Raw genomic sequence first — 13,361 nt, 5'->3', positions numbered from 1 at the left:
GCATTTGGGGGGAGGAAAATCTAGTTTAATACTGACTCTAACTAGTCTAATTTTCTTTGTTTTTTAATTTTTTAATGTTTTATCTTATTTTTGAGAGAGAGAGAGAGAGAGAGAGAGAGAGAGAGACAGCGAGACAGCATGAGCAGGGAAGGGGCAGCGATGGAGGGAGACACAGAATCCAAAGCAGGCTCCAGGTTCTGAACTGTCAGCATAGAGCCTAATGCGGGGCTTGAACCCATGGATGGTGAGATCACGACCTGAGCTGAAGTCAGGCGTTTAACCAACTGAGCCACCCAGGCCCTACCTAGTCTAATTTATTTTTATAAAATGTCTTTACCAAAGGAGAAGCTTATGATTTGCCAGGTACAATTTTCTCAAGGGCTCTTAACTGTTTCAGAAATTGTATTAACACCCTACTGGCATATCTAACATGAAGACCGATGACAACTATGGATCAACTAACAGAGAAGTAACATGTCCGCATAAGAAATAGCAAAAACAACAGTGAAACAGACCCCCATACATATGGCCATGTGATGTGTGACAAAGGCAATCCTGAAATACATTGAGTAAAGCATGCTCTTTTCATTAATGATGTTGAATCAGTTGTAGACCAATGTGGAAAACAATAGATCTTGGTCCCTGCTCCACACCATCCATAAAAGTCAATACCGTATAGCCAACAATTCCACTTCTGGGCATGTACTCAACATAAATGTGCTAATACATTTACATTTTTATGAAAAAGAATGTTCATAAAGGCATTCTTTGTAATGGGCCCAAACAAACAGTTCCAACCTTTGAAAAGACAAATTTAACAAACTCATATAATGATTATGATACAGCAACAATAATGAATAACTTGCAAATGCAAAATATTCAGAAGTATTTCACAAATATAACGTTAAGCGTAATTAGTCAATAAAGAGTACCTACTGCACCGCCTGAGTGGCTCAGTCAGTTAAGCTTCCGACTGCAGCTCAGGTCATGATCTCGTGGTCTGTGAGTTCGAGCCCTGTAACAGGCTCTGTGCTGACAGCTCAGAGCCTAGAGCCTGCTTTGGATTCTGTGTCTCCCTCTCTCTCTGCCCCTCCCCTGCTTGTGCTCTGTCTCTCTCTCTCTCTCTCAAAAATAAATAAACATTAAACAATTTTTTTTAAAGAGTACCTACTGGATGATTCAATTGTATGAAATTCAAAAGCACATGAAACTAATATACTATGCTCCAAGTCAAGGTAGTAGGCTGGTGGTGACTGAAAGGGAACACTGGAATGGTTTTGTGGGTGCTAATTGTTCTGAAAATTCCTTTAGATATTGGTTTCATGTGTGTTCATTTTGTGGACTCTCATTGATTTTGTGTGTGTAAGATATATATGACCTATATGTAAGTCATATATATATGACTTAATTCACATAAGTCATATATGTGTGTATGTATATATATGTATATATATGTATATATATGTATATATGTATATGTACGTATATATATATGACATATATGACTTATATACATATATATATATGACTTACTTCAATAAAAAATTTATTTTATAATGAGAGAAAATTCCTCATTATTCATACCTATATATCAGGATTTTGTGAATCTTAAATTAAACCTTACCATCTATGTATTTGTGATACCTGCCTTCTGGAACTTAATTTTGCCCAGCCTAAGGTCCCAACTCTCTCCTGCTTCTAGTCTGTACAGCATCCAGATCAATGGCCTCTCTGTTTTGTAGACCCCATTGCCTCTTATGCAATTGATAATTGTGATTTTGCTTCAGTTAAGAGAATTGCCTGATATTTTGTATCATAAAATTACTAAATATCTTCTCTAATATCATATATAACTCAGAATATTCTAAGTTTATATCTAATATAGTACTTCCTATGATGCTGTCAACACCTAGCCAAAGCAATATCAATCATTTGATCGACAGCACAGCTCTTAATTGGGTGCAGTAAGAAAGTCTCTTTAAAATCAAACACACAACCACCCAATGCCCTGGAAAAGTAAGAGAGAGATGGGAGCAGGGTAGAGGGCAAGAGAGAACAATATCCTTTCATGCAGGATGAGTTTCTGATTGAAGCAAATAAAGGAAACTGAAAATCTCATTGATTCCTGCACAAAAGTAAGAGTATGACTTCATTGGCTAGTATGAGGTGAAATGCCAAAGCAGAACATGTCAATGAAGGAATGAACCATATTCCTAATCCCTATATAAGTAATTCCTATAAATGCATTGGTATATGTTATTATCCACAGTTCGTTCTCCTCTGCTAGTATTTTTAGTGAGAGAGGGTATGATGTAACCTCATGGAAACTTTATTTAAGAGCAAACACTTTCATTGGCATAGAATAACAGTAATTTATTCCTGGAGAAATTTGAAATAGAATTGCACATCTAAAATTTTAAGTAATCGTTTTTATTTTTGGCCATATTATTGTTCTGAATTTTTGAAATTCATAAATAATATCAAGCTGGCACATTCTATGGAGATACACTGAATACTACTCCTGGATACTCGCTGAATAAAACAATCATAAATATAGTCTGGGAAAATTCCAACAGATCAGTTATTTCCATCTATATCTGGGTGCCTGGGTAGGCAGAACTTCTGTAAAAATGCCAACTAAAAGTTGCCAGAGGCTTGTTTATCTACCTGGATATCTGGAGATTATATATATACTGCCACCTTTCAAGTTATTTTCTACAAACTGTGAAGAAATGTTTGAAGAAGCATCTTAGTTATGATAACGCAAGGCAAGCATGCACCTATTGTTCTGAGGAAAACGTAATAACACCAGTTATGTGTGCTCAGGGACTTTCACTGTCAGTATCCTTTGAGATGCATTTCTGGAGAAGAAGGAAAACGTTTTGCATGGACTCCGAGGAGGAAAAAGATAAGAAACTTCACTTTTCCCTTTGAAGCTCAAAGATTTTAGAAGCACTATGAAATGATTCTGACTCCTTAGTCAAGAGGGCACAAGGACCCAATGGAGAAATCCTTATCATGGTACATTCACATCGGTAAACCTGTATAGTAGTATGTCCTAAAGCTGGATACGTACTCACCTCATGATTTGGCAGTTCCAGTTCTACTTTACATTCAAACAGATATCAGTTCATATGCTGACCTCAAGACTTCTGCTAAAATATTCATAGCAATACAATTCGTAATATTCCTGGGTAGAAACTACCCAAATGCCTATCAACAGCTTAAAAGTTAAATAAATGAAGTGCACTGACATGATGTACTTATATACAGCAATGCGAATGAAAAAAAAAAAAATAGACAAAATATGGTTGAATCTCAGAAACATAATATTGAGGGAATTAAGTTAGTGTGAAATAATACATACTATAGGGAGGGAGTCCTTGTATTTAAAGTTCAAAGAGGGTTAGAACTAATCTATGCGGTTAGAGGTCAGTACATAGTAACTCTTGAATAGGGCCAATGACTGGAAAGAGATACAATGCGGGGTTTGGTGTGCTAGTAATGTTCTTTCTTAATCCAGATACTTTACATGGGAATATATAGTTTGTCAATATTCATCAAGCTGTAGAGCTATGATATGTGTCCTTTCCTATATGTATGTTACACTTCAATTAAACATTTAAAAATATAATAAGTTGTGAACTTTTTTCAAGCTGGCAAATGTGTTATGCCATTTTTAGACATTATATGTTTAGATCTAAATTTGGTGGAAATAGCATCATTAAAAGAACATGAATAAATGATCTCAATAGAAAATATGTTTATATGTGTCATATTGTTAACATATATGTTTAAACAATTTTATAAAATAAATAGGTATATTTATTTGTAACATATAGCCACTTATTTTTGATGAACGGCAATAGGAAAAATTTATTTATAATAAACTTCTTAGCATACCATTATATTGGGCTTTAAAGTTTAAAAGATATCTGATCATGAAAACAGAAATATGTGTCTAATTATAAATTCACTTGTTTCATGTTTTCCATCTATCTTGTTCAACGTCAAAAAATACAACTGTTTTGTACTGTGGAGAAATGACTCGATGTGAGACTGGCATTGCCCAGAAGCTTCTGTACTGAGGGTAGCTGGAACAGAATGTCTGAATGAACAGAGCCCCTAAGAATTTGAGGAGAAAGAGTAAGGCATTATTATTAGCAATAAATCTCAGCAGCCTTGATTACATTTTGTATAATTAACTAACCCCTGAGTCTAAAAATCACTTCTGAATGAAAGATTACTAAAGTGCCAATAATAAATAAGTTTCAGGTAGTATGAATTAGGGAAGCATATTTTAACCTTGGTGTTTAACATTTACATGCAAGAATAATACAGACAACACTACAAAATAGGGATTATTATTCTCCTTTTTTTTTTTTTAATATTTTTTTTCCAACGTTTTTATTTTATTTTTGGGACAGAGAGAGACAGAGCATGAACGGGGGAGGGGCAGAGAGAAGGAGACACAGAATCGGAAACAGGCTCCAGGCTCTGAGCCATCAGCCCAGAGCCTGACGCGGGGCTCGAACTCACGGACCGCGAGATCGTGACCTGGCTGAAGTCGGACGCTTAACCGACTGCGCCACCCAGGCGCCCCTCTCCTTTTTTAAATAAGGTAACTAACACCGAGTGGTTAAAACCATGCATAAGTTCAATAGGATGTGGGGAGTCTGAATTTAAAACCAGGAATGTCTGATTTCAGAGCCCTGGCTCTTAACCAACATGCTATGATAATATCAAAAAACCCCACAGAAAAGACACACGTGTTACAGACATTTTGAACCTAGAAATATAATTTCTTACCAGTTCATCAAAGGGTTGCTAACACTCAGGACAACGGAGGACTTTTTGTATCTTTTTTTTTTTTTTTTAATTTTTTTTTTTCAATGTTTATTTATTTTTGGGACAGAGAGAGACAGAGCATGAACGGGGGAGGGGCAGAGAGAGAGGGAGACACAGAATCGGAAACAGGCTCCAGGCTCTGAGCCATCAGCCCAGAGCCCGACGCGGGGCTCGAACTCACGGACTGCGAGATCGTGACCTGACTGAAGTCGGACGCTCAACCGACTGCGCCACCCAGGCGCCCCGGACTTTTTGTATCTTAATATCACAGAGGAAAACATACACTTTCCTCTAAAAGCTCAGAAAGGGACAGAGACAACATGTGGCAAATATGCTTTTGAAAGTCGGTACTTAAGGAAGTCTGCCTGGGAAAGAGAACTGTGTGGTCCTAGGGTTGAATGACTTGAAGGCTTTAAAAAAAGCTTCAAACTTAAAAAAAATGTTATTCTTAAAGTTGGGAAAATGAAAAACTGCAAAATTACAGTTAAATAAATCTCACAAAATAAACTGATTCCCAGATGCCATACACTTTTTAATTAGTATCCATGCTGCAATGTTTGTCCTTTGGCTGTAATGGCTTTCACTTGTAGCACTACCACCGTCCTTTCGACTTGTGTAAGCTCATTCATCAGTTACTGCACATTAAACTCTGCAGGGTAGCAGGAGCTAGACCATGCAATGAGGGTGAGAAAAAAAAAAAATATATATATATATATATATAATCATATTATATAAAGTTTCCTATCCTCAAGATGCTTAGTCTGTAAAATCAAATCCTTTTGAAATTAATATTTTAGTATAGTGAATTCACTTTTATTTTAATATAGCAGAGAGAGATGGCATCACCCACTTCCCTTCTCAGATAGAACTTAAAATTGATTAGAAGAGCAAGGATGAAAAACCCAAATATCATCTGCTATGAAATTAAGAGATACTTACATTCCTGGACCATGATAGCAATCAAAACCAAAAAGAAATGTCACAAGACATTAAGAGAGGATGGCCCATTGCTGCTGACATCAGACAATGGGGTTAAGAATCCTACTCGGAGGAGAGTGGCACACACCTAGTGGCAAATAACTCCTTGTTTAGAACAACCCAAAGTCACCCAACAGACAAGTGAGATTTTCAGAAAGAAGTTTGTAAGTAAGACTTGGTAAAGATGCACTGTAAGCATATCTATGGTGTCCAACCTCTGTTGCATGGAGAGGAGTGAAGACTAAAAGATCTCTCCCTCTCTTTCCCAATTCCTTATCTCTCTTTCTCCCTCTCTACCTCTCTCTCTCTCTCTCTCTCTCCCTCCCTCCCTCACACACACATAGACATGCACACATGATCTATGTCACACAGAATTCTCACCAGCTTGAAACTAAACTTTATCCCCTTCTCCATATAAGCATCTCAGCTCGGAAAGAACACATCTCAAAGGAAGGTAAATAATAATTGTAAAGAAACCAAAGGGAAATGCAAGATGTTCCCATGACGAAAGGAAACAGGAAAAACAGATGGCACGTAAAAAACTTTAGCCAGAAAAATCTCTTCATGCAGTAAATAAAAACTATGCCCATAATATAATCATGGACATACAAACTAATACAACAAATAAATTTATAAGCCAAAATACCAAAGCAGGGAAATAAGAATTCAGAGGTAATATGCTAGGATAACAGAAATAAAAAAAAAGCATGAGCTGGTAGAACTCAGGAGATGGAATTAAAAAACTCAAACTAAGTTGGTATGACAAATACTATAAACCATCTGACATTGGCTAGCATGACAGGGCAAGTCTTCAAAGCAGACAAAAAAGTTAATATAGAACTTAAAGGACAAATGGAATCGAGGTCAATCAGAGGAAGAAAGGATGTCCAGTTTAATAGAGCATGTACAAAGACATAAGTATATTTTCCAAGAACTAAACATGGCTTTCTACAGGATAAGAGGAAGAGAAAACTGATGAATGGGACTGGAATTGTAGACAAATACTGGATTTTGCATAGTGTTTTATGCCAACCTAATAAATGTAACTTCATGTTATTATAAAGAGGACCTATAGGTGGCTCAAATCAGAAGATTAATATGGCCATTTATATTTTAGAAAGATCCCCCTGCCCACAATGAGGGAGGCAGCTAGATTAAGATGAATATAGGAGGCCAGAAGTGAGAATAATGGTAATTCCTTTCTATAATCCAGAGATAAAATATAATGATGAAATTATAGATAATGGCAAGAGAAAAGTGTGAGAAAAATAAGAAATATTTCATAAGAAACATCTACAAAACAGTTTGGCCAACTGAATACAGCAGGTAAGGGAAAGAAAACCTGAAGAATGACTCTAAGTGTCTGAATTACTCGACTGGTTGGATGGCCTCCCAGAATAAGTGTAGAAACAGTGTAGGAAATACAGTTTAGGGGGAGGGAGGAGGAATAGATGATGCATTACCTACAAGTAAGTATATTAAAATAAATCAAATAACCCAAATAATTATTGGACTTTAATAAAAAATGATACAGTACCAGAAACTGCATTCCAAAAGGTATTGGCAAATTTTGAATGATGTAAAAATAAGAAAGTCATCCCTATGTTTGCACATCATATTTCATAATTTTAATCTAGCATGATTTTAAATGTTTTAAAGTATTAAAATCATCACAAACTGTGTATCTCTCAGTAGCACTAAATGCTCAGAGAATTTACACAGAAATTAGATAATTTTGAAAAGTCAATCTTTAAGGAAATCAACCTAAATTACTGAAATCATGTTACAGACTTGGTTAGGAAACATAAGTACTCTCTATTATTCTACTTGTTTCAATATTTCATTCAGCCTTTACTTTCATGTTGTCTAATATGATGAACGTTATCCAGATTTTCTGTTGTATTAGAAATTTAGGCAAATCTGCAACATCATTTAATAACATTCTATGAAATGTACCAAGCAAAGCAGGCAGGGTTTTAAACTGCATGAAAATCATTAGAATAGGACATTCTATTGAAAAGTTACCATTAAGATCCTCTCCACTAATTGTACCATATTTATTTATCTTTAATGTTTGTTACTACTATGTAATGAATGAACCACTAAGCTTTATCTTAGTTTCAGGTTTTCGTTAAATGCCCTTCTTGGAATTTTGTTCTTTTGGTAGGTGTGATTTGGTCATATTTATTTTCAGCTGTATTTGACTATTTTGAATTTTGATGAGTTTTCTTCCTATGCAGTGATGGAAAGTTATATATACCTTCCAAAAGATAAATGTGAATATAGTTCTTATCTGTAAAGCCACAGCACAAAAAGTAAATTTTAGGGCAGAAGGGGATATATGATAGCTTAAATATATATACATATATATATATACACATATATATATATATACACACACACATATATATATATACACATATATACACATATATATTTATATATATATATGTGTATATATAAATATATATGTGTATATATGTGTATATATATATGTGTGTGTGTGTATATATATATATATATATATATTAGTGTAATTGGAATGAAGATGGTATGTATCCCCCAGAAAACAATGTCCCTAGTCACACAGAGACTGGTGCTGGTAGTTGTGGGATAAATAAGGCAATACCTGTCCTTGTGAAATTTATCCATGTAGTCGCCATGAAAGGCAGGTAATTTGAACTGAATTGTATCCCCCTAAAATTCATATGTTGAAGACAGAAAGGCACTGCGCAAGCATTCTATTGTTCTCTCAAACTTCACAACAAAATTAGCCCCTCCTCCACCTCAAGAATATGCAAATACAGGAATAAAAATAGGCCAGTAGTTGAACAGTAGTGGAGATAACCTAGATGTTTAACTTTGTTTTCCATATAAGGGGGCAAACGTATTTCAATCTTTCGGCTGGTGACATTTTATGAATAAACAATATCAATCTATCAAGAAATGAGATGCTCACAGATATCCATAATTACACAACTTTTGAAAAAAATCATATTTTTTCTAGATTTTTTTCATTCTTTTCTTTCTCTTCATAATTTTGATATCATGTAAAGTTGATTCAGTTTATTCAAGTGAGAGGAGAATTCTGGAAAGAGGGCAGACAAACATACTGAGCAATGAGGATAGTCAAACAAAAAGGCACAGACAATATCTACAGAAAGAAAATTAACACTCTCATGATTACCAAAATGCAAGCAGATGGAGAATGGACCCCTAATACCTAATCTTTGCATGACAATGGGAGAAGGAAGCAAAAGGGCATCTGATAAAACTTGAGAACACGAAATAACCCACAGCTTATATGAAAGTTCAGCAAATCAGTTCGAGAATGGCAGCAAAGCTGGGAGTGCCTATGATTGAGAGAGAACAAGGTGCCTTGGATAAGAGAACAAGGGGTTTCGGATAAGTGCAAAAATGCAGAGCATTCTGTACCCTATAAACTCTTGGAACTAATCTCTTTTCTATGACAATAATCCATGCTCAGGAGAAATGTCTATGACTAAAACTCAAAATAAAAACAACAGAGGCAAAAAAAAGGAGACAGAATAAAGGAGATAGAATAAACTGAAGGAGAAAATCATGAATTCAGGAGTTCTCATGACATAAATTGCTATATACTTCAACTCTTCATAAAAACAACAGAAGAGAGAAATTTCGATCCAAGTTAGAAATGCTATCTTAAAGTTTAATGAAATTAATTTCATAAACATAAATACAACCAAAATGACACCCATCCTGCGTTTCATGGGTTTGAGCCCCGCGTCTGTGCTGACAGCCCAGAGCCTGGAGCCTGCTTCAGATTCTGTGTCTCCCTCTCTCTTTGCCCCTACCCTACTCACGCTCTGTCTCTCTCTGTCTCAAAAATAAATAAGCATTAAAAACATTTTTTTAAAGAAACAAAGAGAGACTAAGACACAAAATAAATAACATCCATACAATGAAGGCAGGTCAGAGGAAATGGCCACAGAACATCAGTATATCAAAATGGATAAAAAGATGAAACAAACGTCATTTAAAATATGAAAGAACAGGGAGCGCCTGGGTGGTTCAGTCGGTTAAGCTTCCGACTTTGGCTCAAGGCATGATCTCACAGTTCCTGGGTTTGAGCCCCACATTGGGCTCTGTGCTGACAGCTCGGAGCCTGGAGCCTGCTTTGGATTCTGTCTCCTTCTATCTCTGCCCCTCCCCCACTTGGGGTCTGTCTCTCTCTCTCTCTCTCAAAAATAAATAAAAATGTAAAAAATTTTTTTTAAATATGGAAGAACAATATAACTCAGAAATGGGGTGATAGGATCAGGGAAGAAGTAGAAACTTAAATATGTCTAAAATATAGAATGAGAAGAGCAAATAACCAGGCAGTATTTTAAGGGAAATAGAAGATTAAAAAAAAATAAAAACATTTTATAAATCAAAAGAAATTACAATAATTTTATATCTAGTCAAGATTAATTTCAAGTATAAAGTTTGCAGAAAATTTGTCATCAGCAGGCAGGGTCTTAGGGCATGTTTTTCTGATGAGTCTTAACTTAAAATTTACTAAATAATGAGCTTCAGACAACGAAAATGACTGCAAAGAATTTGTCCTAAGCACTGGTGGTGAAGATTACAGACTAGTGATTTATCTATAGAATCAAAATTAATGGAGGACATAAAGAAGAGAGTATAGAATGTACTGGCAGTATGTTCTGACAATGGGTATAATACAACTTGAATAAATAGAAGAGAATGAGTAGAGCATTTGAAAAAAGCTCTTTTTTAAACTAAATTGGTGCTAATGTTGGTATTATTATTCTAAAGAAGCTGTGTGTGTAATGTAGGATAAAATCAACAATTCTAATTTTATCAACCCTAGTATCCTTGCAATTTAGGCTATTCAATGTGGGGGAGAGGAGATAAACATATAAAAAAAAGGAAAGGTTAAGTTTTACTGAATATGAATACAAGTTTCATGCAAAATCAGATATCTTATTTTTAAAATATTTAAGTTTTCTTCATACATGTCTATATTTATGTAGAGAGATGATAGATGATAGATAGATAGGTGATAGATAGGTGATAGGTGATAGACAGGTAGATGACAGATACATAGATGATAGATAGGTGATAGGTGATAGATGATAGATAGATAGATAGATTAGATAGATAGATAGATAGATAATAGAGCACACACACATATTTTCTAATGCTGTTCACTGGAAAATTCAAGTAACAATGATCAACCTATTAGGAATGGCAATCCCTTCTCCAAAGTGTGATCTTTAAATACCATCTCCTGCTAGAAGGAATCTGGGCTACTTGGATAATTGGCTAATTCTAGGTCTCAGACAGGAAATGTACAATATACCATTTTCCTATAAGATTGTCAGAGAAGTTGGTTCTAATAACAAGACATTTGATCAGAGATATAATTCATGAAGGAGAGAATAAATTGGGTTTCTGAGAAAGAACGTTCTTGACAGAGGGAATAGCAAAGTGCAAGTTCCATAGGTAGAATTATGTTTGTTGTATTGAGAAAAAGTAAAGAGGTCTTTCTGGCTGCAGCTTTGAAAGTGAGGGTAAGTGCATCAAGCAATGGACAGATGGCTTAGAGGTTGGCCAGAACATGAAGGGTTTTGTAGACCATTTCTAACAGTTTGGCTTTCCTCTGAGAAAAACAATTCGTAGAGTTATTTTGAGCAGAGAATTAGTATGACCCGACTTCTGTGTTGGAAGGATCACTCTGGCTGCTATGTTACATTAAATTATTAGGGGAAGAGTGAAAGTAAAAGCAGGGAGGCCAGGTGAGAGCCTGTCAGTGATCTGGGTAAGATCTGGTGGACACCGGGACATGCATAAGCATAAAAATGGTGAGAAGTGGTAGGATTCCAAGTATCTCTTGAACGTACAGTCAGTGGGCTTTTGTGATAGATGTAGGGTGTGAAAGAAAGAGACATTTCAAGACCACACCAAGGTCTAAGACCTGAGCAATTATAAAAATGAAGACTGTAATTCCTGAGATGACGAAGACTTTGAGAAGTGCAGGTCACCAGGGGACAAATCAAATACAAAAGTCTGCATAACTGTTCATCATAATTATTAAAATTACATTAAAATATATTCATTTTAAAATATTTCTTTTTTCCTACTGCTACATTTCATTAAACATTGTAGTCAATCTTTGCAAATGCATCTTTCATGTCACAGGCTTTGTCAAAATCAGGGCAATTTTTAAGGCCACCTAACACATTTTTTAAGAATACATCATCTTCACTTCTATCTGTGTTGTGAAAAATAGCACCTTTTCAAGTTAGGACTGATACTGCCTCTGGAGATCTGATCCCACATATATAATATTAAAACCATCTTTTGGAAAATTTGTCTTACAAATGTGGGTACATGCTCTCAAAATATAAACCACCTATTAAACTATAATAAATTCCACAACATTTCGGGGCGCCTGGGTGGCGCAGTCGGTTAAGCGTCCGACTTCAGCCAGGTCACGATCTCGCGGTCCGTGAGTTCGAGCCCCGCGTCAGGCTCTGGGCTGATGGCTCAGAGCCTGGAGCCTGTTTCCGATTCTGTGTCTCCCTCTCTCTCTGCCCCTCCCCCGTTCATGCTCTGTCTCTCTCTGTCCCAAAAATAAATAAACATTGAAAAAAAAAATTTTTAAAAAAAAAAAAAAAAAAATTCCACAACATTTCTATCAAGTGTTGTTTAAGGAACTTAATTGAAACACTATGCACCTATTTGCAATGGAGATATTGACACTTCAGGAAAAAATATTCAAACTTGCTAAATTCCGTTGATTTTTTTTTAATTACAACTGATGGTCTCATTCAAAATGAACACTGGTTTTCATTGAGGTCATTCTGGAAGAGGGTGTCTTACCCAAATAGTATTCTGTTGTTTAAAATAAAATAATTATGAAACTACCTTTTAATATGAAAGGCATGGCAAGAACAAGCATAAGAAGCAATTCTATTTTTAGAATGATGATAAAAAGGGAGATAAAATACAAACAAGTGAAGTACATTCAGGAATAATTATTTCCCTAACTCAGGGATTTTTTACTTTCTCTATATTGTTCCATCTGTGTAAATTCTTTGTACCTTTACTGATTTTTCATTCCATATTTAAATATTTTTATTTAACTTTGGAATTTCAGGGAGGAAACTATAGTTAAGTTGAATCTTTTAATCACCAAAAGAAGAAACTTAAAATTACCAAATCTATTCTTAACATTTTCTTGACAAGAGAGCATCATGAAAAACATGCAATAGTGTAATATTTAATTCAAGTTTAAATATTAGTTATATTCCACAGTTAATATAGATATTTAGTCTGATGACTTTCAATTCTGCTCATTTACATTTTGAGGTGTTGCCTAGTAAAATCTGTTACCAAATTTTATTTGTTATTTATATACAAGGGATAGAATAAGGCCTTCTTGAGATAGTAAATCACTGGGGTGCCTGGCTGTCTCAGTTGGTAGAGTGTGTGAGTCTTGATCTCAGGGTCATGAGTTCAAGTCCCATATTGGGCATGGAGCCTAC

Source organism: Leopardus geoffroyi, chromosome C3 (genome assembly GCF_018350155.1).
Source record: "Leopardus geoffroyi isolate Oge1 chromosome C3, O.geoffroyi_Oge1_pat1.0, whole genome shotgun sequence".
Lineage (NCBI taxonomy): Eukaryota > Metazoa > Chordata > Mammalia > Carnivora > Felidae > Leopardus > Leopardus geoffroyi.
Note: the sequence above shows the minus strand (reverse complement) of the source record.